The following is a 21,400-nucleotide window of genomic DNA, read 5'->3' as shown; positions in this document are numbered from 1 at the left end:
GAAAGAGGAAAAAAATTTCCCAAAACAAAAGAGAGAGAAAAGAGAGCGCAAAAAGAAAAGAAAAAAAATATAAGAGATCAAGAAAGAAAAAGCAAAAAAAAAACCAAGCCATTTCAAATGGAGAGGGAGGGGGGTCCAAAAATGCCATTGCTGTGATCCAGTTGATGTTTCCGTGGAAAGATCGTAGGTAAGTCACATAGTGTTTGCCTATTTTTTGGGAGGTCGCAGCGATTGATAAGTCATTTAATTTAGGCAGGCTTCCGGTCTTTTGGCTAGGCCGCATATGCTGATATCAAGTGTAGTGTCACGTAAAAATATTTAACTGCCTCGATTCCAGAAAGTACAATTCAAGGAGTCAAGAAATAGTCACAAAATGATACACTGGAGGCAGGATTTCAAAGTATTTATGCACAAGGGTTAAACCTTGAAGCAGCAAATGCATGCATTTCTAAATACAAAGTTAGTACAAAGGTGCACAAACAATTGATACTCCAAATTAAGTGCCAGGAATGGAAATAGTCTTTTTTTGGATAACAGATTAGGAAGGTGCACCGGTCCTGGAAGTACTGCAATACCAGGTCAATGCGTGGAGTGGACAGAGCAAGCTCTTCTTCCATCTCCCTGTTCTAAAAATCCATTTAATATATGGCCCCCAGATAGGGGGCGTATCAGATATTAAACTGATAAGAACAGATACTACACTTGATCTTAGCCAAAAGGCCGAGAAGCGATAACCCGAATGGGGTCCCAGCAAAGCGCGCGAACCGGAATTCGGCCACCAACACTGGTGCAGAAGAGATCAGCACCACGGACACATCTAACACACACACATCACTTCTATGTCGTTGCAGTCTGAAAGATACCTGGCTGTACGGCAGGTGTGAATAGGACTTGAAGTGCTGGACAGGGACCGGAGGACGAGTAGCCATCCAACTGATTTTGTGATTAGGTCGTCGGCGGGCGGGCAGGGTGCCTCAGCTGGGTAGGAGGCCAAATTTGCATGTGCTCCGCCCCGTCTGTTGACGTCGCGTCAACAGACACACACCCACTAGGCAGACGACCAACAGGCAAGCAGCAGCAGCCAGCTGTCTCCTCGCTCTTTGCTGCTGCATGCCTGTGTCCCTGACGAACTGCTGCTGAGTAAATCAATCAGCTAGCTGCTGCAGAGGAGAAGGAGGAATCTTGCACAATCAGGTGCAATGACGGCTTTCCTGTTTTGAGCCCATTCAGCAGCAGTAGTAGACAGTCAGATGGACAGGCATTCATGTGGCAGGACCCTTTGTGTGACATCACAATCTGCCCTCTATGACATCACAAGCTGCTCACTCGGAATCCGGCGGAACCTGACAGCCAGACAGTCACTTGGAACAGACAGGCAGACAGGACAGTCATGTGTAGGTGAGCTGGGTGGGCCAATGTTTTCTTTTATTGGCAGTTACCACCCAAATGATGGTCCGAAGAAGGTAAGTGATACTTTTTCTAAATCCCCCTCTCAATGATCATCAATTGTTGGGCTCGGCAAAAAAAAATGGAAGAGGAAAAAAAATTCCCAAAACAAAAGAGAGGAAAGAGGAAAAAAATTTCCCAAAACAAAAGAGAGAGAAAAGAGAGCGCAAAAAGAAAAGAAAAAAAATATAAGAGATCAAGAAAGAAAAAGCAAAAAAAAAACCAAGCCATTTCAAATGGAGAGGGAGGGGGGTCCAAAAATGCCATTGCTGTGATCCAGTTGATGTTTCCGTGGAAAGATCGTAGGTAAGTCACATAGTGTTTGCCTATTTTTTGGGAGGTCGCAGCGATTGATAAGTCATTTAATTTAGGCAGGCTTCCGGTCTTTTGGCTAGGCCGCATATGCTGATATCAAGTGTAGTGTCACGTAAAAATATTTAACTGCCTCGATTCCAGAAAGTACAATTCAAGGAGTCAAGAAATAGTCACAAAATGATACACTGGAGGCAGGATTTCAAAGTATTTATGCACAAGGGTTAAACCTTGAAGCAGCAAATGCATGCATTTCTAAATACAAAGTTAGTACAAAGGTGCACAAACAATTGATACTCCAAATTAAGTGCCAGGAATGGAAATAGTCTTTTTTTGGATAACAGATTAGGAAGGTGCACCGGTCCTGGAAGTACTGCAATACCAGGTCAATGCGTGGAGTGGACAGAGCAAGCTCTTCTTCCATCTCCCTGTTCTAAAAATCCATTTAATATATGGCCCCCAGATAGGGGGCGTATCAGATATTAAACTGATAAGAACAGATACTACACTTGATCTTAGCCAAAAGGCCGAGAAGCGATAACCCGAATGGGGTCCCAGCAAAGCGCGCGAACCGGAATTCGGCCACCAACACTGGTGCAGAAGAGATCAGCACCACGGACACATCTAACACACACACATCACTTCTATGTCGTTGCAGTCTGAAAGATACCTGGCTGTACGGCAGGTGTGAATAGGACTTGAAGTGCTGGACAGGGACCGGAGGACGAGTAGCCATCCAACTGATTTTGTGATTAGGTCGTCGGCGGGCGGGCAGGGTGCCTCAGCTGGGTAGGAGGCCAAATTTGCATGTGCTCCGCCCCGTCTGTTGACGTCGCGTCAACAGACACACACCCACTAGGCAGACGACCAACAGGCAAGCAGCAGCAGCCAGCTGTCTCCTCGCTCTTTGCTGCTGCATGCCTGTGTCCCTGACGAACTGCTGCTGAGTAAATCAATCAGCTAGCTGCTGCAGAGGAGAAGGAGGAATCTTGCACAATCAGGTGCAATGACGGCTTTCCTGTTTTGAGCCCATTCAGCAGCAGTAGTAGACAGTCAGATGGACAGGCATTCATGTGGCAGGACCCTTTGTGTGACATCACAATCTGCCCTCTATGACATCACAAGCTGCTCACTCGGAATCCGGCGGAACCTGACAGCCAGACAGTCACTTGGAACAGACAGGCAGACAGGACAGTCATGTGTAGGTGAGCTGGGTGGGCCAATGTTTTCTTTTATTGGCAGTTACCACCCAAATGATGGTCCGAAGAAGGTAAGTGATACTTTTTCTAAATCCCCCTCTCAATGATCATCAATTGTTGGGCTCGGCAAAAAAAAATGGAAGAGGAAAAAAAATTCCCAAAACAAAAGAGAGGAAAGAGGAAAAAAAATTCCCAAAACAAAAGAGAGAGAAAAGAGAGCGCAAAAAGAAAAGAAAAAAAATATAAGAGATCAAGAAAGAAAAAGCAAAAAAAAAACCAAGCCATTTCAAATGGAGAGGGAGGGGGGTCCAAAAATGCCATTGCTGTGATCCAGTTGATGTTTCCGTGGAAAGATCGTAGGTAAGTCACATAGTGTTTGCCTATTTTTTGGGAGGTCTCAGCGATTGATAAGTCATTTAATTTAGGCAGGCTTCCGGTCTTTTGGCTAGGCCGCATATGCTGATATCAAGTGTAGTGTCACGTAAAAATATTTAACTGCCTCGATTCCAGAAAGTACAATTCAAGGAGTCAAGAAATAGTCACAAAATGATACACTGGAGGCAGGATTTCAAAGTATTTATGCACAAGGGTTAAACCTTGAAGCAGCAAATGCATGCATTTCTAAATACAAAGTTAGTACAAAGGTGCACAAACAATTGATACTCCAAATTAAGTGCCAGGAATGGAAATAGTCTTTTTTTGGATAACAGATTAGGAAGGTGCACCGGTCCTGGAAGTACTGCAATACCAGGTCAATGCGTGGAGTGGACAGAGCAAGCTCTTCTTCCATCTCCCTGTTCTAAAAATCCATTTAATATATGGCCCCCAGATAGGGGGCGTATCAGATATTAAACTGATAAGAACAGATACTACACTTGATCTTAGCCAAAAGGCCGAGAAGCGATAACCCGAATGGGGTCCCAGCAAAGCGCGCGAACCGGAATTCGGCCACCAACACTGGTGCAGAAGAGATCAGCACCACGGACACATCTAACACACACACATCACTTCTATGTCGTTGCAGTCTGAAAGATACCTGGCTGTACGGCAGGTGTGAATAGGACTTGAAGTGCTGGACAGGGACCGGAGGACGAGTAGCCATCCAACTGATTTTGTGATTAGGTCGTCGGCGGGCGGGCAGGGTGCCTCAGCTGGGTAGGAGGCCAAATTTGCATGTGCTCCGCCCCGTCTGTTGACGTCGCGTCAACAGACACACACCCACTAGGCAGACGACCAACAGGCAAGCAGCAGCAGCCAGCTGTCTCCTCGCTCTTTGCTGCTGCATGCCTGTGTCCCTGACGAACTGCTGCTGAGTAAATCAATCAGCTAGCTGCTGCAGAGGAGAAGGAGGAATCTTGCACAATCAGGTGCAATGACGGCTTTCCTGTTTTGAGCCCATTCAGCAGCAGTAGTAGACAGTCAGATGGACAGGCATTCATGTGGCAGGACCCTTTGTGTGACATCACAATCTGCCCTCTATGACATCACAAGCTGCTCACTCGAAATCCGGCGGAACCTGACAGCCAGACAGTCACTTGGAACAGACAGGCAGACAGGACAGTCATGTGTAGGTGAGCTGGGTGGGCCAATGTTTTCTTTTATTGGCAGTTACCACCCAAATGATGGTCCGAAGAAGGTAAGTGATACTTTTTCTAAATCCCCCTCTCAATGATCATCAATTGTTGGGCTCGGCAAAAAAAAATGGAAGAGGAAAAAAAATTCCCAAAACAAAAGAGAGGAAAGAGGAAAAAAATTTCCCAAAACAAAAGAGAGAGAAAAGAGAGCGCAAAAAGAAAAGAAAAAAAATATAAGAGATCAAGAAAGAAAAAGCAAAAAAAAACCCAAGCCATTTCAAATGGAGAGGGAGGGGGGTCCAAAAATGCCATTGCTGTGATCCAGTTGATGTTTCCGTGGAAAGATCGTAGGTAAGTCACATAGTGTTTGCCTATTTTTTGGGAGGTCGCAGCGATTGATAAGTCATTTAATTTAGGCAGGCTTCCGGTCTTTTGGCTAGGCCGCATATGCTGATATCAAGTGTAGTGTCACGTAAAAATATTTAACTGCCTCGATTCCAGAAAGTACAATTCAAGGAGTCAAGAAATAGTCACAAAATGATACACTGGAGGCAGGATTTCAAAGTATTTATGCACAAGGGTTAAACCTTGAAGCAGCAAATGCATGCATTTCTAAATACAAAGTTAGTACAAAGGTGCACAAACAATTGATACTCCAAATTAAGTGCCAGGAATGGAAATAGTCTTTTTTTGGATAACAGATTAGGAAGGTGCACCGGTCCTGGAAGTACTGCAATACCAGGTCAATGCGTGGAGTGGACAGAGCAAGCTCTTCTTCCATCTCCCTGTTCTAAAAATCCATTTAATATATGGCCCCCAGATAGGGGGCGTATCAGATATTAAACTGATAAGAACAGATACTACACTTGATCTTAGCCAAAAGGCCGAGAAGCGATAACCCGAATGGGGTCCCAGCAAAGCGCGCGAACCGGAATTCGGCCACCAACACTGGTGCAGAAGAGATCAGCACCACGGACACATCTAACACACACACATCACTTCTATGTCGTTGCAGTCTGAAAGATACCTGGCTGTACGGCAGGTGTGAATAGGACTTGAAGTGCTGGACAGGGACCGGAGGACGAGTAGCCATCCAACTGATTTTGTGATTAGGTCGTCGGCGGGCGGGCAGGGTGCCTCAGCTGGGTAGGAGGCCAAATTTGCATGTGCTCCGCCCCGTCTGTTGACGTCGCGTCAACAGACACACACCCACTAGGCAGACGACCAACAGGCAAGCAGCAGCAGCCAGCTGTCTCCTCGCTCTTTGCTGCTGCATGCCTGTGTCCCTGACGAACTGCTGCTGAGTAAATCAATCAGCTAGCTGCTGCAGAGGAGAAGGAGGAATCTTGCACAATCAGGTGCAATGACGGCTTTCCTGTTTTGAGCCCATTCAGCAGCAGTAGTAGACAGTCAGATGGACAGGCATTCATGTGGCAGGACCCTTTGTGTGACATCACAATCTGCCCTCTATGACATCACAAGCTGCTCACTCGGAATCCGGCGGAACCTGACAGCCAGACAGTCACTTGGAACAGACAGGCAGACAGGACAGTCATGTGTAGGTGAGCTGGGTGGGCCAATGTTTTCTTTTATTGGCAGTTACCACCCAAATGATGGTCCGAAGAAGGTAAGTGATACTTTTTCTAAATCCCCCTCTCAATGATCATCAATTGTTGGGCTCGGCAAAAAAAAATGGAAGAGGAAAAAAAATTCCCAAAACAAAAGAGAGGAAAGAGGAAAAAAATTTCCCAAAACAAAAGAGAGAGAAAAGAGAGCGCAAAAAGAAAAGAAAAAAAATATAAGAGATCAAGAAAGAAAAAGCAAAAAAAAAACCAAGCCATTTCAAATGGAGAGGAAGGGGGGTCCAAAAATGCCATTGCTGTGATCCAGTTGATGTTTCCGTGGAAAGATCGTAGGTAAGTCACATAGTGTTTGCCTATTTTTTGGGAGGTCGCAGCGATTGATAAGTCATTTAATTTAGGCAGGCTTCCGGTCTTTTGGCTAGGCCGCATATGCTGATATCAAGTGTAGTGTCACGTAAAAATATTTAACTGCCTCGATTCCAGAAAGTACAATTCAAGGAGTCAAGAAATAGTCACAAAATGATACACTGGAGGCAGGATTTCAAAGTATTTATGCACAAGGGTTAAACCTTGAAGCAGCAAATGCATGCATTTCTAAATACAAAGTTAGTACAAAGGTGCACAAACAATTGATACTCCAAATTAAGTGCCAGGAATGGAAATAGTCTTTTTTTGGATAACAGATTAGGAAGGTGCACCGGTCCTGGAAGTACTGCAATACCAGGTCAATGCGTGGAGTGGACAGAGCAAGCTCTTCTTCCATCTCCCTGTTCTAAAAATCCATTTAATATATGGCCCCCAGATAGGGGGCGTATCAGATATTAAACTGATAAGAACAGATACTACACTTGATCTTAGCCAAAAGGCCGAGAAGCGATAACCCGAATGGGGTCCCAGCAAAGCGCGCGAACCGGAATTCGGCCACCAACACTGGTGCAGAAGAGATCAGCACCACGGACACATCTAACACACACACATCACTTCTATGTCGTTGCAGTCTGAAAGATACCTGGCTGTACGGCAGGTGTGAATAGGACTTGAAGTGCTGGACAGGGACCGGAGGACGAGTAGCCATCCAACTGATTTTGTGATTAGGTCGTCGGCGGGCGGGCAGGGTGCCTCAGCTGGGTAGGAGGCCAAATTTGCATGTGCTCCGCCCCGTCTGTTGACGTCGCGTCAACAGACACACACCCACTAGGCAGACGACCAACAGGCAAGCAGCAGCAGCCAGCTGTCTCCTCGCTCTTTGCTGCTGCATGCCTGTGTCCCTGACGAACTGCTGCTGAGTAAATCAATCAGCTAGCTGCTGCAGAGGAGAAGGAGGAATCTTGCACAATCAGGTGCAATGACGGCTTTCCTGTTTTGAGCCCATTCAGCAGCAGTAGTAGACAGTCAGATGGACAGGCATTCATGTGGCAGGACCCTTTGTGTGACATCACAATCTGCCCTCTATGACATCACAAGCTGCTCACTCGGAATCCGGCGGAACCTGACAGCCAGACAGTCACTTGGAACAGACAGGCAGACAGGACAGTCATGTGTAGGTGAGCTGGGTGGGCCAATGTTTTCTTTTATTGGCAGTTACCACCCAAATGATGGTCCGAAGAAGGTAAGTGATACTTTTTCTAAATCCCCCTCTCAATGATCATCAATTGTTGGGCTCGGCAAAAAAAAATGGAAGAGGAAAAAAAATTCCCAAAACAAAAGAGAGGAAAGAGGAAAAAAATTTCCCAAAACAAAAGAGAGAGAAAAGAGAGCGCAAAAAGAAAAGAAAAAAAATATAAGAGATCAAGAAAGAAAAAGCAAAAAAAAAACCAAGCCATTTCAAATGGAGAGGGAGGGGGGTCCAAAAATGCCATTGCTGTGATCCAGTTGATGTTTCCGTGGAAAGATCGTAGGTAAGTCACATAGTGTTTGCCTATTTTTTGGGAGGTCGCAGCGATTGATAAGTCATTTAATTTAGGCAGGCTTCCGGTCTTTTGGCTAGGCCGCATATGCTGATATCAAGTGTAGTGTCACGTAAAAATATTTAACTGCCTCGATTCCAGAAAGTACAATTCAAGGAGTCAAGAAATAGTCACAAAATGATACACTGGAGGCAGGATTTCAAAGTATTTATGCACAAGGGTTAAACCTTGAAGCAGCAAATGCATGCATTTCTAAATACAAAGTTAGTACAAAGGTGCACAAACAATTGATACTCCAAATTAAGTGCCAGGAATGGAAATAGTCTTTTTTTGGATAACAGATTAGGAAGGTGCACCGGTCCTGGAAGTACTGCAATACCAGGTCAATGCGTGGAGTGGACAGAGCAAGCTCTTCTTCCATCTCCCTGTTCTAAAAATCCATTTAATATATGGCCCCCAGATAGGGGGCGTATCAGATATTAAACTGATAAGAACAGATACTACACTTGATCTTAGCCAAAAGGCCGAGAAGCGATAACCCGAATGGGGTCCCAGCAAAGCGCGCGAACCGGAATTCGGCCACCAACACTGGTGCAGAAGAGATCAGCACCACGGACACATCTAACACACACACATCACTTCTATGTCGTTGCAGTCTGAAAGATACCTGGCTGTACGGCAGGTGTGAATAGGACTTGAAGTGCTGGACAGGGACCGGAGGACGAGTAGCCATCCAACTGATTTTGTGATTAGGTCGTCGGCGGGCGGGCAGGGTGCCTCAGCTGGGTAGGAGGCCAAATTTGCATGTGCTCCGCCCCGTCTGTTGACGTCGCGTCAACAGACACACACCCACTAGGCAGACGACCAACAGGCAAGCAGCAGCAGCCAGCTGTCTCCTCGCTCTTTGCTGCTGCATGCCTGTGTCCCTGACGAACTGCTGCTGAGTAAATCAATCAGCTAGCTGCTGCAGAGGAGAAGGAGGAATCTTGCACAATCAGGTGCAATGACGGCTTTCCTGTTTTGAGCCCATTCAGCAGCAGTAGTAGACAGTCAGATGGACAGGCATTCATGTGGCAGGACCCTTTGTGTGACATCACAATCTGCCCTCTATGACATCACAAGCTGCTCACTCGGAATCCGGCGGAACCTGACAGCCAGACAGTCACTTGGAACAGACAGGCAGACAGGACAGTCATGTGTAGGTGAGCTGGGTGGGCCAATGTTTTCTTTTATTGGCAGTTACCACCCAAATGATGGTCCGAAGAAGGTAAGTGATACTTTTTCTAAATCCCCCTCTCAATGATCATCAATTGTTGGGCTCGGCAAAAAAAAATGGAAGAGGAAAAAAAATTCCCAAAACAAAAGAGAGGAAAGAGGAAAAAAAATTCCCAAAACAAAAGAGAGAGAAAAGAGAGCGCAAAAAGAAAAGAAAAAAAATATAAGAGATCAAGAAAGAAAAAGCAAAAAAAAAACCAAGCCATTTCAAATGGAGAGGGAGGGGGGTCCAAAAATGCCATTGCTGTGATCCAGTTGATGTTTCCGTGGAAAGATCGTAGGTAAGTCACATAGTGTTTGCCTATTTTTTGGGAGGTCGCAGCGATTGATAAGTCATTTAATTTAGGCAGGCTTCCGGTCTTTTGGCTAGGCCGCATATGCTGATATCAAGTGTAGTGTCACGTAAAAATATTTAACTGCCTCGATTCCAGAAAGTACAATTCAAGGAGTCAAGAAATAGTCACAAAATGATACACTGGAGGCAGGATTTCAAAGTATTTATGCACAAGGGTTAAACCTTGAAGCAGCAAATGCATGCATTTCTAAATACAAAGTTAGTACAAAGGTGCACAAACAATTGATACTCCAAATTAAGTGCCAGGAATGGAAATAGTCTTTTTTTGGATAACAGATTAGGAAGGTGCACCGGTCCTGGAAGTACTGCAATACCAGGTCAATGCGTGGAGTGGACAGAGCAAGCTCTTCTTCCATCTCCCTGTTCTAAAAATCCATTTAATATATGGCCCCCAGATAGGGGGCGTATCAGATATTAAACTGATAAGAACAGATACTACACTTGATCTTAGCCAAAAGGCCGAGAAGCGATAACCCGAATGGGGTCCCAGCAAAGCGCGCGAACCGGAATTCGGCCACCAACACTGGTGCAGAAGAGATCAGCACCACGGACACATCTAACACACACACATCACTTCTATGTCGTTGCAGTCTGAAAGATACCTGGCTGTACGGCAGGTGTGAATAGGACTTGAAGTGCTGGACAGGGACCGGAGGACGAGTAGCCATCCAACTGATTTTGTGATTAGGTCGTCGGCGGGCGGGCAGGGTGCCTCAGCTGGGTAGGAGGCCAAATTTGCATGTGCTCCGCCCCGTCTGTTGACGTCGCGTCAACAGACACACACCCACTAGGCAGACGACCAACAGGCAAGCAGCAGCAGCCAGCTGTCTCCTCGCTCTTTGCTGCTGCATGCCTGTGTCCCTGACGAACTGCTGCTGAGTAAATCAATCAGCTAGCTGCTGCAGAGGAGAAGGAGGAATCTTGCACAATCAGGTGCAATGACGGCTTTCCTGTTTTGAGCCCATTCAACAGCAGTAGTAGACAGTCAGATGGACAGGCATTCATGTGGCAGGACCCTTTGTGTGACATCACAATCTGCCCTCTATGACATCACAAGCTGCTCACTCGGAATCCGGCGGAACCTGACAGCCAGACAGTCACTTGGAACAGACAGGCAGACAGGACAGTCATGTGTAGGTGAGCTGGGTGGGCCAATGTTTTCTTTTATTGGCAGTTACCACCCAAATGATGGTCCGAAGAAGGTAAGTGATACTTTTTCTAAATCCCCCTCTCAATGATCATCAATTGTTGGGCTCGGCAAAAAAAAATGGAAGAGGAAAAAAAATTCCCAAAACAAAAGAGAGGAAAGAGGAAAAAAATTTCCCAAAACAAAAGAGAGAGAAAAGAGAGCGCAAAAAGAAAAGAAAAAAAATATAAGAGATCAAGAAAGAAAAAGCAAAAAAAACCCCAAGCCATTTCAAATGGAGAGGGAGGGGGGTCCAAAAATGCCATTGCTGTGATCCAGTTGATGTTTCCGTGGAAAGATCGTAGGTAAGTCACATAGTGTTTGCCTATTTTTTGGGAGGTCGCAGCGATTGATAAGTCATTTAATTTAGGCAGGCTTCCGGTCTTTTGGCTAGGCCGCATATGCTGATATCAAGTGTAGTGTCACGTAAAAATATTTAACTGCCTCGATTCCAGAAAGTACAATTCAAGGAGTCAAGAAATAGTCACAAAATGATACACTGGAGGCAGGATTTCAAAGTATTTATGCACAAGGGTTAAACCTTGAAGCAGCAAATGCATGCATTTCTAAATACAAAGTTAGTACAAAGGTGCACAAACAATTGATACTCCAAATTAAGTGCCAGGAATGGAAATAGTCTTTTTTTGGATAACAGATTAGGAAGGTGCACCGGTCCTGGAAGTACTGCAATACCAGGTCAATGCGTGGAGTGGACAGAGCAAGCTCTTCTTCCATCTCCCTGTTCTAAAAATCCATTTAATATATGGCCCCCAGATAGGGGGCGTATCAGATATTAAACTGATAAGAACAGATACTACACTTGATCTTAGCCAAAAGGCCGAGAAGCGATAACCCGAATGGGGTCCCAGCAAAGCGCGCGAACCGGAATTCGGCCACCAACACTGGTGGAGAAGAGATCAGCACCACGGACACATCTAACACACACACATCACTTCTATGTCGTTGCAGTCTGAAAGATACCTGGCTGTACGGCAGGTGTGAATAGGACTTGAAGTGCTGGACAGGGACCGGAGGACGAGTAGCCATCCAACTGATTTTGTGATTAGGTCGTCGGCGGGCGGGCAGGGTGCCTCAGCTGGGTAGGAGGCCAAATTTGCATGTGCTCCGCCCCGTCTGTTGACGTCGCGTCAACAGACACACACCCACTAGGCAGACGACCAACAGGCAAGCAGCAGCAGCCAGCTGTCTCCTCGCTCTTTGCTGCTGCATGCCTGTGTCCCTGACGAACTGCTGCTGAGTAAATCAATCAGCTAGCTGCTGCAGAGGAGAAGGAGGAATCTTGCACAATCAGGTGCAATGACGGCTTTCCTGTTTTGAGCCCATTCAGCAGCAGTAGTAGACAGTCAGATGGACAGGCATTCATGTGGCAGGACCCTTTGTGTGACATCACAATCTGCCCTCTATGACATCACAAGCTGCTCACTCGGAATCCGGCGGAACCTGACAGCCAGACAGTCACTTGGAACAGACAGGCAGACAGGACAGTCATGTGTAGGTGAGCTGGGTGGGCCAATGTTTTCTTTTATTGGCAGTTACCACCCAAATGATGGTCCGAAGAAGGTAAGTGATACTTTTTCTAAATCCCCCTCTCAATGATCATCAATTGTTGGGCTCGGCAAAAAAAAATGGAAGAGGAAAAAAAATTCCCAAAACAAAAGAGAGGAAAGAGGAAAAAAATTTCCCAAAACAAAAGAGAGAGAAAAGAGAGCGCAAAAAGAAAAGAAAAAAAATATAAGAGATCAAGAAAGAAAAAGCAAAAAAAAAAACCAAGCCATTTCAAATGGAGAGGGAGGGGGGTCCAAAAATGCCATTGCTGTGATCCAGTTGATGTTTCCGTGGAAAGATCGTAGGTAAGTCACATAGTGTTTGCCTATTTTTTGGGAGGTCGCAGCGATTGATAAGTCATTTAATTTAGGCAGGCTTCCGGTCTTTTGGCTAGGCCGCATATGCTGATATCAAGTGTAGTGTCACGTAAAAATATTTAACTGCCTCGATTCCAGAAAGTACAATTCAAGGAGTCAAGAAATAGTCACAAAATGATACACTGGAGGCAGGATTTCAAAGTATTTATGCACAAGGGTTAAACCTTGAAGCAGCAAATGCATGCATTTCTAAATACAAAGTTAGTACAAAGGTGCACAAACAATTGATACTCCAAATTAAGTGCCAGGAATGGAAATAGTCTTTTTTTGGATAACAGATTAGGAAGGTGCACCGGTCCTGGAAGTACTGCAATACCAGGTCAATGCGTGGAGTGGACAGAGCAAGCTCTTCTTCCATCTCCCTGTTCTAAAAATCCATTTAATATATGGCCCCCAGATAGGGGGCGTATCAGATATTAAACTGATAAGAACAGATACTACACTTGATCTTAGCCAAAAGGCCGAGAAGCGATAACCCGAATGGGGTCCCAGCAAAGCGCGCGAACCGGAATTCGGCCACCAACACTGGTGCAGAAGAGATCAGCACCACGGACACATCTAACACACACACATCACTTCTATGTCGTTGCAGTCTGAAAGATACCTGGCTGTACGGCAGGTGTGAATAGGACTTGAAGTGCTGGACAGGGACCGGAGGACGAGTAGCCATCCAACTGATTTTGTGATTAGGTCGTCGGCGGGCGGGCAGGGTGCCTCAGCTGGGTAGGAGGCCAAATTTGCATGTGCTCCGCCCCGTCTGTTGACGTCGCGTCAACAGACACACACCCACTAGGCAGACGACCAACAGGCAAGCAGCAGCAGCCAGCTGTCTCCTCGCTCTTTGCTGCTGCATGCCTGTGTCCCTGACGAACTGCTGCTGAGTAAATCAATCAGCTAGCTGCTGCAGAGGAGAAGGAGGAATCTTGCACAATCAGGTGCAATGACGGCTTTCCTGTTTTGAGCCCATTCAGCAGCAGTAGTAGACAGTCAGATGGACAGGCATTCATGTGGCAGGACCCTTTGTGTGACATCACAATCTGCCCTCTATGACATCACAAGCTGCTCACTCGGAATCCGGCGGAACCTGACAGCCAGACAGTCACTTGGAACAGACAGGCAGACAGGACAGTCATGTGTAGGTGAGCTGGGTGGGCCAATGTTTTCTTTTATTGGCAGTTACCACCCAAATGATGGTCCGAAGAAGGTAAGTGATACTTTTTCTAAATCCCCCTCTCAATGATCATCAATTGTTGGGCTCGGCAAAAAAAAATGGAAGAGGAAAAAAAATTCCCAAAACAAAAGAGAGGAAAGAGGAAAAAAATTTCCCAAAACAAAAGAGAGAGAAAAGAGAGCGCAAAAAGAAAAGAAAAAAAATATAAGAGATCAAGAAAGAAAAAGCAAAAAAAAAACCAAGCCATTTCAAATGGAGAGGGAGGGGGGTCCAAAAATGCCATTGCTGTGATCCAGTTGATGTTTCCGTGGAAAGATCGTAGGTAAGTCACATAGTGTTTGCCTATTTTTTGGGAGGTCGCAGCGATTGATAAGTCATTTAATTTAGGCAGGCTTCCGGTCTTTTGGCTAGGCCGCATATGCTGATATCAAGTGTAGTGTCACGTAAAAATATTTAACTGCCTCGATTCCAGAAAGTACAATTCAAGGAGTCAAGAAATAGTCACAAAATGATACACTGGAGGCAGGATTTCAAAGTATTTATGCACAAGGGTTAAACCTTGAAGCAGCAAATGCATGCATTTCTAAATACAAAGTTAGTACAAAGGTGCACAAACAATTGATACTCCAAATTAAGTGCCAGGAATGGAAATAGTCTTTTTTTGGATAACAGATTAGGAAGGTGCACCGGTCCTGGAAGTACTGCAATACCAGGTCAATGCGTGGAGTGGACAGAGCAAGCTCTTCTTCCATCTCCCTGTTCTAAAAATCCATTTAATATATGGCCCCCAGATAGGGGGCGTATCAGATATTAAACTGATAAGAACAGATACTACACTTGATCTTAGCCAAAAGGCCGAGAAGCGATAACCCGAATGGGGTCCCAGCAAAGCGCGCGAACCGGAATTCGGCCACCAACACTGGTGCAGAAGAGATCAGCACCACGGACACATCTAACACACACACACATCACTTCTATGTCGTTGCAGTCTGAAAGATACCTGGCTGTACGGCAGGTGTGAATAGGACTTGAAGTGCTGGACAGGGACCGGAGGACGAGTAGCCATCCAACTGATTTTGTGATTAGGTCGTCGGCGGGCGGGCAGGGTGCCTCAGCTGGGTAGGAGGCCAAATTTGCATGTGCTCCGCCCCGTCTGTTGACGTCGCGTCAACAGACACACACCCACTAGGCAGACGACCAACAGGCAAGCAGCAGCAGCCAGCTGTCTCCTCGCTCTTTGCTGCTGCATGCCTGTGTCCCTGACGAACTGCTGCTGAGTAAATCAATCAGCTAGCTGCTGCAGAGGAGAAGGAGGAATCTTGCACAATCAGGTGCAATGACGGCTTTCCTGTTTTGAGCCCATTCAGCAGCAGTAGTAGACAGTCAGATGGACAGGCATTCATGTGGCAGGACCCTTTGTGTGACATCACAATCTGCCCTCTATGACATCACAAGCTGCTCACTCGGAATCCGGCGGAACCTGACAGCCAGACAGTCACTTGGAACAGACAGGCAGACAGGACAGTCATGTGTAGGTGAGCTGGGTGGGCCAATGTTTTCTTTTATTGGCAGTTACCACCCAAATGATGGTCCGAAGAAGGTAAGTGATACTTTTTCTAAATCCCCCTCTCAATGATCATCAATTGTTGGGCTCGGCAAAAAAAAATGGAAGAGGAAAAAAAATTCCCAAAACAAAAGAGAGGAAAGAGGAAAAAAATTTCCCAAAACAAAAGAGAGAGAAAAGAGAGCGCAAAAAGAAAAGAAAAAAAATATAAGAGATCAAGAAAGAAAAAGCAAAAAAAAAACCAAGCCATTTCAAATGGAGAGGGAGGGGGGTCCAAAAATGCCATTGCTGTGATCCAGTTGATGTTTCCGTGGAAAGATCGTAGGTAAGTCACATAGTGTTTGCCTATTTTTTGGGAGGTCGCAGCGATTGATAAGTCATTTAATTTAGGCAGGCTTCCGGTCTTTTGGCTAGGCCGCATATGCTGATATCAAGTGTAGTGTCACGTAAAAATATTTAACTGCCTCGATTCCAGAAAGTACAATTCAAGGAGTCAAGAAATAGTCACAAAATGATACACTGGAGGCAGGATTTCAAAGTATTTATGCACAAGGGTTAAACCTTGAAGCAGCAAATGCATGCATTTCTAAATACAAAGTTAGTACAAAGGTGCACAAACAATTGATACTCCAAATTAAGTGCCAGGAATGGAAATAGTCTTTTTTTGGATAACAGATTAGGAAGGTGCACCGGTCCTGGAAGTACTGCAATACCAGGTCAATGCGTGGAGTGGACAGAGCAAGCTCTTCTTCCATCTCCCTGTTCTAAAAATCCATTTAATATATGGCCCCCAGATAGGGGGCGTATCAGATATTAAACTGATAAGAACAGATACTACACTTGATCTTAGCCAAAAGGCCGAGAAGCGATAACCCGAATGGGGTCCCAGCAAAGCGCGCGAACCGGAATTCGGCCACCAACACTGGTGCAGAAGAGATCAGCACCACGGACACATCTAACACACACACATCACTTCTATGTCGTTGCAGTCTGAAAGATACCTGGCTGTACGGCAGGTGTGAATAGGACTTGAAGTGCTGGACAGGGACCGGAGGACGAGTAGCCATCCAACTGATTTTGTGATTAGGTCGTCGGCGGGCGGGCAGGGTGCCTCAGCTGGGTAGGAGGCCAAATTTGCATGTGCTCCGCCCCGTCTGTTGACGTCGCGTCAACAGACACACACCCACTAGGCAGACGACCAACAGGCAAGCAGCAGCAGCCAGCTGTCTCCTCGCTCTTTGCTGCTGCATGCCTGTGTCCCTGACGAACTGCTGCTGAGTAAATCAATCAGCTAGCTGCTGCAGAGGAGAAGGAGGAATCTTGCACAATCAGGTGCAATGACGGCTTTCCTGTTTTGAGCCCATTCAGCAGCAGTAGTAGACAGTCAGATGGACAGGCATTCATGTGGCAGGACCCTTTGTGTGACATCACAATCTGCCCTCTATGACATCACAAGCTGCTCACTCGGAATCCGGCGGAACCTGACAGCCAGACAGTCACTTGGAACAGACAGGCAGACAGGACAGTCATGTGTAGGTGAGCTGGGTGGGCCAATGTTTTCTTTTATTGGCAGTTACCACCCAAATGATGGTCCGAAGAAGGTAAGTGATACTTTTTCTAAATCCCCCTCTCAATGATCATCAATTGTTGGGCTCGGCAAAAAAAAATGGAAGAGGAAAAAAAATTCCCAAAACAAAAGAGAGGAAAGAGGAAAAAAATTTCCCAAAACAAAAGAGAGAGAAAAGAGAGCGCAAAAAGAAAAGAAAAAAAATATAAGAGATCAAGAAAGAAAAAGCAAAAAAAAAACCAAGCCATTTCAAATGGAGAGGGAGGGGGGTCCAAAAATGCCATTGCTGTGATCCAGTTGATGTTTCCGTGGAAAGATCGTAGGTAAGTCACATAGTGTTTGCCTATTTTTTGGGAGGTCGCAGCGATTGATAAGTCATTTAATTTAGGCAGGCTTCCGGTCTTTTGGCTAGGCCGCATATGCTGATATCAAGTGTAGTGTCACGTAAAAATATTTACCTGCCTCGTTTCCAGAAAGTACAATAAAGGAGTCAAGAAATAGTCACAAAATGATACACTGGAGGCAGGATTTCAAAGTATTTATGCACAAGGGTTAAACCTTGAAGCAGCAAATGCATGCATTTCTAAATACAAAGTTAGTACAAAGGTGCACAAACAATTGATACTCCAAATTAAGTGCCAGGAATGGAAATAGTCTTTTTTTGGATAACAGATTAGGAAGGTGCACCGGTCCTGGAAGTACTGCAATACCAGGTCAATGCGTGGAGTGGACAGAGCAAGCTCTTCTTCCATCTCCCTGTTCTAAAAATCCATTTAATATATGGCCCCCAGATAGGGGGCGTATCAGATATTAAACTGATAAGAACAGATACTACACTTGATCTTAGCCAAAAGGCCGAGAAGCGATAACCCGAATGGGGTCCCAGCAAAGCGCGCGAACCGGAATTCGGCCACCAACACTGGTGCAGAAGAGATCAGCACCACGGACACATCTAACACACACACATCACTTCTATGTCGTTGCAGTCTGAAAGATACCTGGCTGTACGGCAGGTGTGAATAGGACTTGAAGTGCTGGACAGGGACCGGAGGACGAGTAGCCATCCAACTGATTTTGTGATTAGGTCGTCGGCGGGCGGGCAGGGTGCCTCAGCTGGGTAGGAGGCCAAATTTGCATGTGCTCCGCCCCGTCTGTTGACGTCGCGTCAACAGACACACACCCACTAGGCAGACGACCAACAGGCAAGCAGCAGCAGCCAGCTGTCTCCTCGCTCTTTGCTGCTGCATGCCTGTGTCCCTGACGAACTGCTGCTGAGTAAATCAATCAGCTAGCTGCTGCAGAGGAGAAGGAGGAATCTTGCACAATCAGGTGCAATGACGGCTTTCCTGTTTTGAGCCCATTCAGCAGCAGTAGTAGACAGTCAGATGGACAGGCATTCATGTGGCAGGACCCTTTGTGTGACATCACAATCTGCCCTCTATGACATCACAAGCTGCTCACTCGGAATCCGGCGGAACCTGACAGCCAGACAGTCACTTGGAACAGACAGGCAGACAGGACAGTCATGTGTAGGTGAGCTGGGTGGGCCAATGTTTTCTTTTATTGGCAGTTACCACCCAAATGATGGTCCGAAGAAGGTAAGTGATACTTTTTCTAAATCCCCCTCTCAATGATCATCAATTGTTGGGCTCGGCAAAAAAAAATGGAAGAGGAAAAAAAATTCCCAAAACAAAAGAGAGGAAAGAGGAAAAAAATTTCCCAAAACAAAAAAGAGAGAAAAGAGAGCGCAAAAAGAAAAGAAAAAAAAATATAAGAGATCAAGAAAGAAAAAGCAAAAAAAAACCCAAGCCATTTCAAATGGAGAGGGAGGGGGGTCCAAAAATGCCATTGCTGTGATCCAGTTGATGTTTCCGTGGAAAGATCGTAGGTAAGTCACATAGTGTTTGCCTATTTTTTGGGAGGTCGCAGCGATTGATAAGTCATTTAATTTAGGCAGGCTTCCGGTCTTTTGGCTAGGCCGCATATGCTGATATCAAGTGTAGTGTCACGTAAAAATATTTAACTGCCTCGATTCCAGAAAGTACAATTCAAGGAGTCAAGAAATAGTCACAAAATGATACACTGGAGGCAGGATTTCAAAGTATTTATGCACAAGGGTTAAACCTTGAAGCAGCAAATGCATGCATTTCTAAATACAAAGTTAGTACAAAGGTGCACAAACAATTGATACTCCAAATTAAGTGCCAGGAATGGAAATAGTCTTTTTTTGGATAACAGATTAGGAAGGTGCACCGGTCCTGGAAGTACTGCAATACCAGGTCAATGCGTGGAGTGGACAGAGCAAGCTCTTCTTCCATCTCCCTGTTCTAAAAATCCATTTAATATATGGCCCCCAGATAGGGGGCGTATCAGATATTAAACTGATAAGAACAGATACTACACTTGATCTTAGCCAAAAGGCCGAGAAGCGATAACCCGAATGGGGTCCCAGCAAAGCGCGCGAACCGGAATTCGGCCACCAACACTGGTGCAGAAGAGATCAGCACCACGGACACATCTAACACACACACATCACTTCTATGTCGTTGCAGTCTGAAAGATACCTGGCTGTACGGCAGGTGTGAATAGGACTTGAAGTGCTGGACAGGGACCGGAGGACGAGTAGCCATCCAACTGATTTTGTGATTAGGTCGTCGGCGGGCGGGCAGGGTGCCTCAGCTGGGTAGGAGGCCAAATTTGCATGTGCTCCGCCCCGTCTGTTGACGTCGCGTCAACAGACACACACCCACTAGGCAGACGACCAACAGGCAAGCAGCAGCAGCCAGCTGTCTCCTCGCTCTTTGCTGCTGCATGCCTGTGTCCCTGACGAACTGCTGCTGAGTAAATCAATCAGCTAGCTGCTGCAGAGGAGAAGGAGGAATCTTGCACAATCAGGTGCAATGACGGCTTTCCTGTTTTGAGCCCATTCAGCAGCAGTAGTAGACAGTCAGATGGACAGGCATTCATGTGGCAGGACCCTTTGTGTGACATCACAATCTGCCCTCTATGACATCACAAGCTGCTCACTCGGAATCCGGCGGAACCTGACAGCCAGACAGTCACTTGGAACAGACAGGCAGACAGGACAGTCATGTGTAGGTGAGCTGGGTGGGCCAATGTTTTCTTTTATTGGCAGTTACCACCCAAATGATGGTCCGAAGAAGGTAAGTGATACTTTTTCTAAATCCCCCTCTCAATGATCATCAATTGTTGGGCTCGGCAAAAAAAAATGGAAGAGGAAAAAAAATTCCCAAAACAAAAGAGAGGAAAGAGGAAAAAAAATTCCCAAAACAAAAGAGAGAGAAAAGAGAGCGCAAAAAGAAAAGAAAAAAAATATAAGAGATCAAGAAAGAAAAAGCAAAAAAAAAACCAAGCCATTTCAAATGGAGAGGGAGGGGGGTCCAAAAATGCCATTGCTGTGATCCAGTTGATGTTTCCGTGGAAAGATCGTAGGTAAGTCACATAGTGTTTGCCTATTTTTTGGGAGGTCGCAGCGATTGATAAGTCATTTAATTTAGGCAGGCTTCCGGTCTTTTGGCTAGGCCGCATATGCTGATATCAAGTGTAGTGTCACGTAAAAATATTTAACTGCCTCGATTCCAGAAAGTACAATTCAAGGAGTCAAGAAATAGTCACAAAATGATACACTGGAGGCAGGATTTCAAAGTATTTATGCACAAGGGTTAAACCTTGAAGCAGCAAATGCATGCATTTCTAAATACAAAGTTAGTACAAAGGTGCACAAACAATTGATACTCCAAATTAAGTGCCAGGAATGGAAATAGTCTTTTTTTGGATAACAGATTAGGAAGGTGCACCGGTCCTGGAAGTACTGCAATACCAGGTCAATGCGTGGAGTGGACAGAGCAAGCTCTTCTTCCATCTCCCTGTTCTAAAAATCCATTTAATATATGGCCCCCAGATAGGGGGCGTATCAGATATTAAACTGATAAGAACAGATACTACACTTGATCTTAGCCAAAAGGCCGAGAAGCGATAACCCGAATGGGGTCCCAGCAAAGCGCGCGAACCGGAATTCGGCCACCAACACTGGTGCAGAAGAGATCAGCACCACGGACACATCTAACACACACACATCACTTCTATGTCGTTGCAGTCTGAAAGATACCTGGCTGTACGGCAGGTGTGAATAGGACTTGAAGTGCTGGACAGGGACCGGAGGACGAGTAGCCATCCAACTGATTTTGTGATTAGGTCGTCGGCGGGCGGGCAGGGTGCCTCAGCTGGGTAGGAGGCCAAATTTGCATGTGCTCCGCCCCGTCTGTTGACGTCGCGTCAACAGACACACACCCACTAG

The 21,400-nt window shown here is 45.9% G+C and overlaps 14 non-coding genes across 14 annotated transcripts; all 14 read right to left on the bottom strand.

Annotated features, from left to right (window-relative positions):
- Positions 1–541: 541 nt before the first annotated feature.
- Positions 542–732, bottom strand: LOC146012147 (U2 spliceosomal RNA). The gene has a single exon (XR_014445320.1). It is a non-coding gene; the product is annotated as a U2 spliceosomal RNA (small nuclear RNA).
- A 1,374-nt stretch (positions 733–2,106) lies between these two features.
- On the bottom strand, positions 2,107–2,297 carry LOC146012146 (U2 spliceosomal RNA). The gene has a single exon (XR_014445319.1). It is a non-coding gene; the product is annotated as a U2 spliceosomal RNA (small nuclear RNA).
- Positions 2,298–3,671: 1,374 nt separating this feature from the next.
- Positions 3,672–3,862, bottom strand: LOC146012144 (U2 spliceosomal RNA). Its single transcript, XR_014445317.1, has one exon. It is a non-coding gene; the product is annotated as a U2 spliceosomal RNA (small nuclear RNA).
- Positions 3,863–5,236: 1,374 nt separating this feature from the next.
- LOC146012143 (U2 spliceosomal RNA) lies at positions 5,237–5,427 on the bottom strand. The gene has a single exon (XR_014445316.1). It is a non-coding gene; the product is annotated as a U2 spliceosomal RNA (small nuclear RNA).
- A 1,374-nt stretch (positions 5,428–6,801) lies between these two features.
- Positions 6,802–6,992, bottom strand: LOC146012142 (U2 spliceosomal RNA). The gene has a single exon (XR_014445315.1). It is a non-coding gene; the product is annotated as a U2 spliceosomal RNA (small nuclear RNA).
- A 1,374-nt stretch (positions 6,993–8,366) lies between these two features.
- On the bottom strand, positions 8,367–8,557 carry LOC146012141 (U2 spliceosomal RNA). The gene has a single exon (XR_014445314.1). It is a non-coding gene; the product is annotated as a U2 spliceosomal RNA (small nuclear RNA).
- Positions 8,558–9,931: 1,374 nt separating this feature from the next.
- LOC146012140 (U2 spliceosomal RNA) lies at positions 9,932–10,122 on the bottom strand. The gene has a single exon (XR_014445313.1). It is a non-coding gene; the product is annotated as a U2 spliceosomal RNA (small nuclear RNA).
- A 1,374-nt stretch (positions 10,123–11,496) lies between these two features.
- LOC146012138 (U2 spliceosomal RNA) lies at positions 11,497–11,687 on the bottom strand. Its single transcript, XR_014445312.1, has one exon. It is a non-coding gene; the product is annotated as a U2 spliceosomal RNA (small nuclear RNA).
- Positions 11,688–13,062: 1,375 nt separating this feature from the next.
- Positions 13,063–13,253, bottom strand: LOC146012137 (U2 spliceosomal RNA). The gene has a single exon (XR_014445311.1). It is a non-coding gene; the product is annotated as a U2 spliceosomal RNA (small nuclear RNA).
- A 1,374-nt stretch (positions 13,254–14,627) lies between these two features.
- On the bottom strand, positions 14,628–14,818 carry LOC146012136 (U2 spliceosomal RNA). The gene has a single exon (XR_014445310.1). It is a non-coding gene; the product is annotated as a U2 spliceosomal RNA (small nuclear RNA).
- A 1,376-nt stretch (positions 14,819–16,194) lies between these two features.
- LOC146012135 (U2 spliceosomal RNA) lies at positions 16,195–16,385 on the bottom strand. The gene has a single exon (XR_014445309.1). It is a non-coding gene; the product is annotated as a U2 spliceosomal RNA (small nuclear RNA).
- Positions 16,386–17,758: 1,373 nt separating this feature from the next.
- On the bottom strand, positions 17,759–17,949 carry LOC146012134 (U2 spliceosomal RNA). The gene has a single exon (XR_014445308.1). It is a non-coding gene; the product is annotated as a U2 spliceosomal RNA (small nuclear RNA).
- A 1,375-nt stretch (positions 17,950–19,324) lies between these two features.
- Positions 19,325–19,515, bottom strand: LOC146012132 (U2 spliceosomal RNA). Its single transcript, XR_014445306.1, has one exon. It is a non-coding gene; the product is annotated as a U2 spliceosomal RNA (small nuclear RNA).
- Positions 19,516–20,889: 1,374 nt separating this feature from the next.
- LOC146012131 (U2 spliceosomal RNA) lies at positions 20,890–21,080 on the bottom strand. The gene has a single exon (XR_014445305.1). It is a non-coding gene; the product is annotated as a U2 spliceosomal RNA (small nuclear RNA).
- Positions 21,081–21,400: the final 320 nt, after the last annotated feature.

The sequence above is a fragment of the Crinia signifera genome, chromosome 6, assembly GCF_055691185.1.
Source record: "Crinia signifera chromosome 6, ASM5569118v1, whole genome shotgun sequence".
In the NCBI taxonomy this organism is placed as follows: Eukaryota; Metazoa; Chordata; class Amphibia; order Anura; family Myobatrachidae; genus Crinia; species Crinia signifera.
Note: the sequence above shows the minus strand (reverse complement) of the source record. Positions and strands in the feature narration are given on the sequence as shown.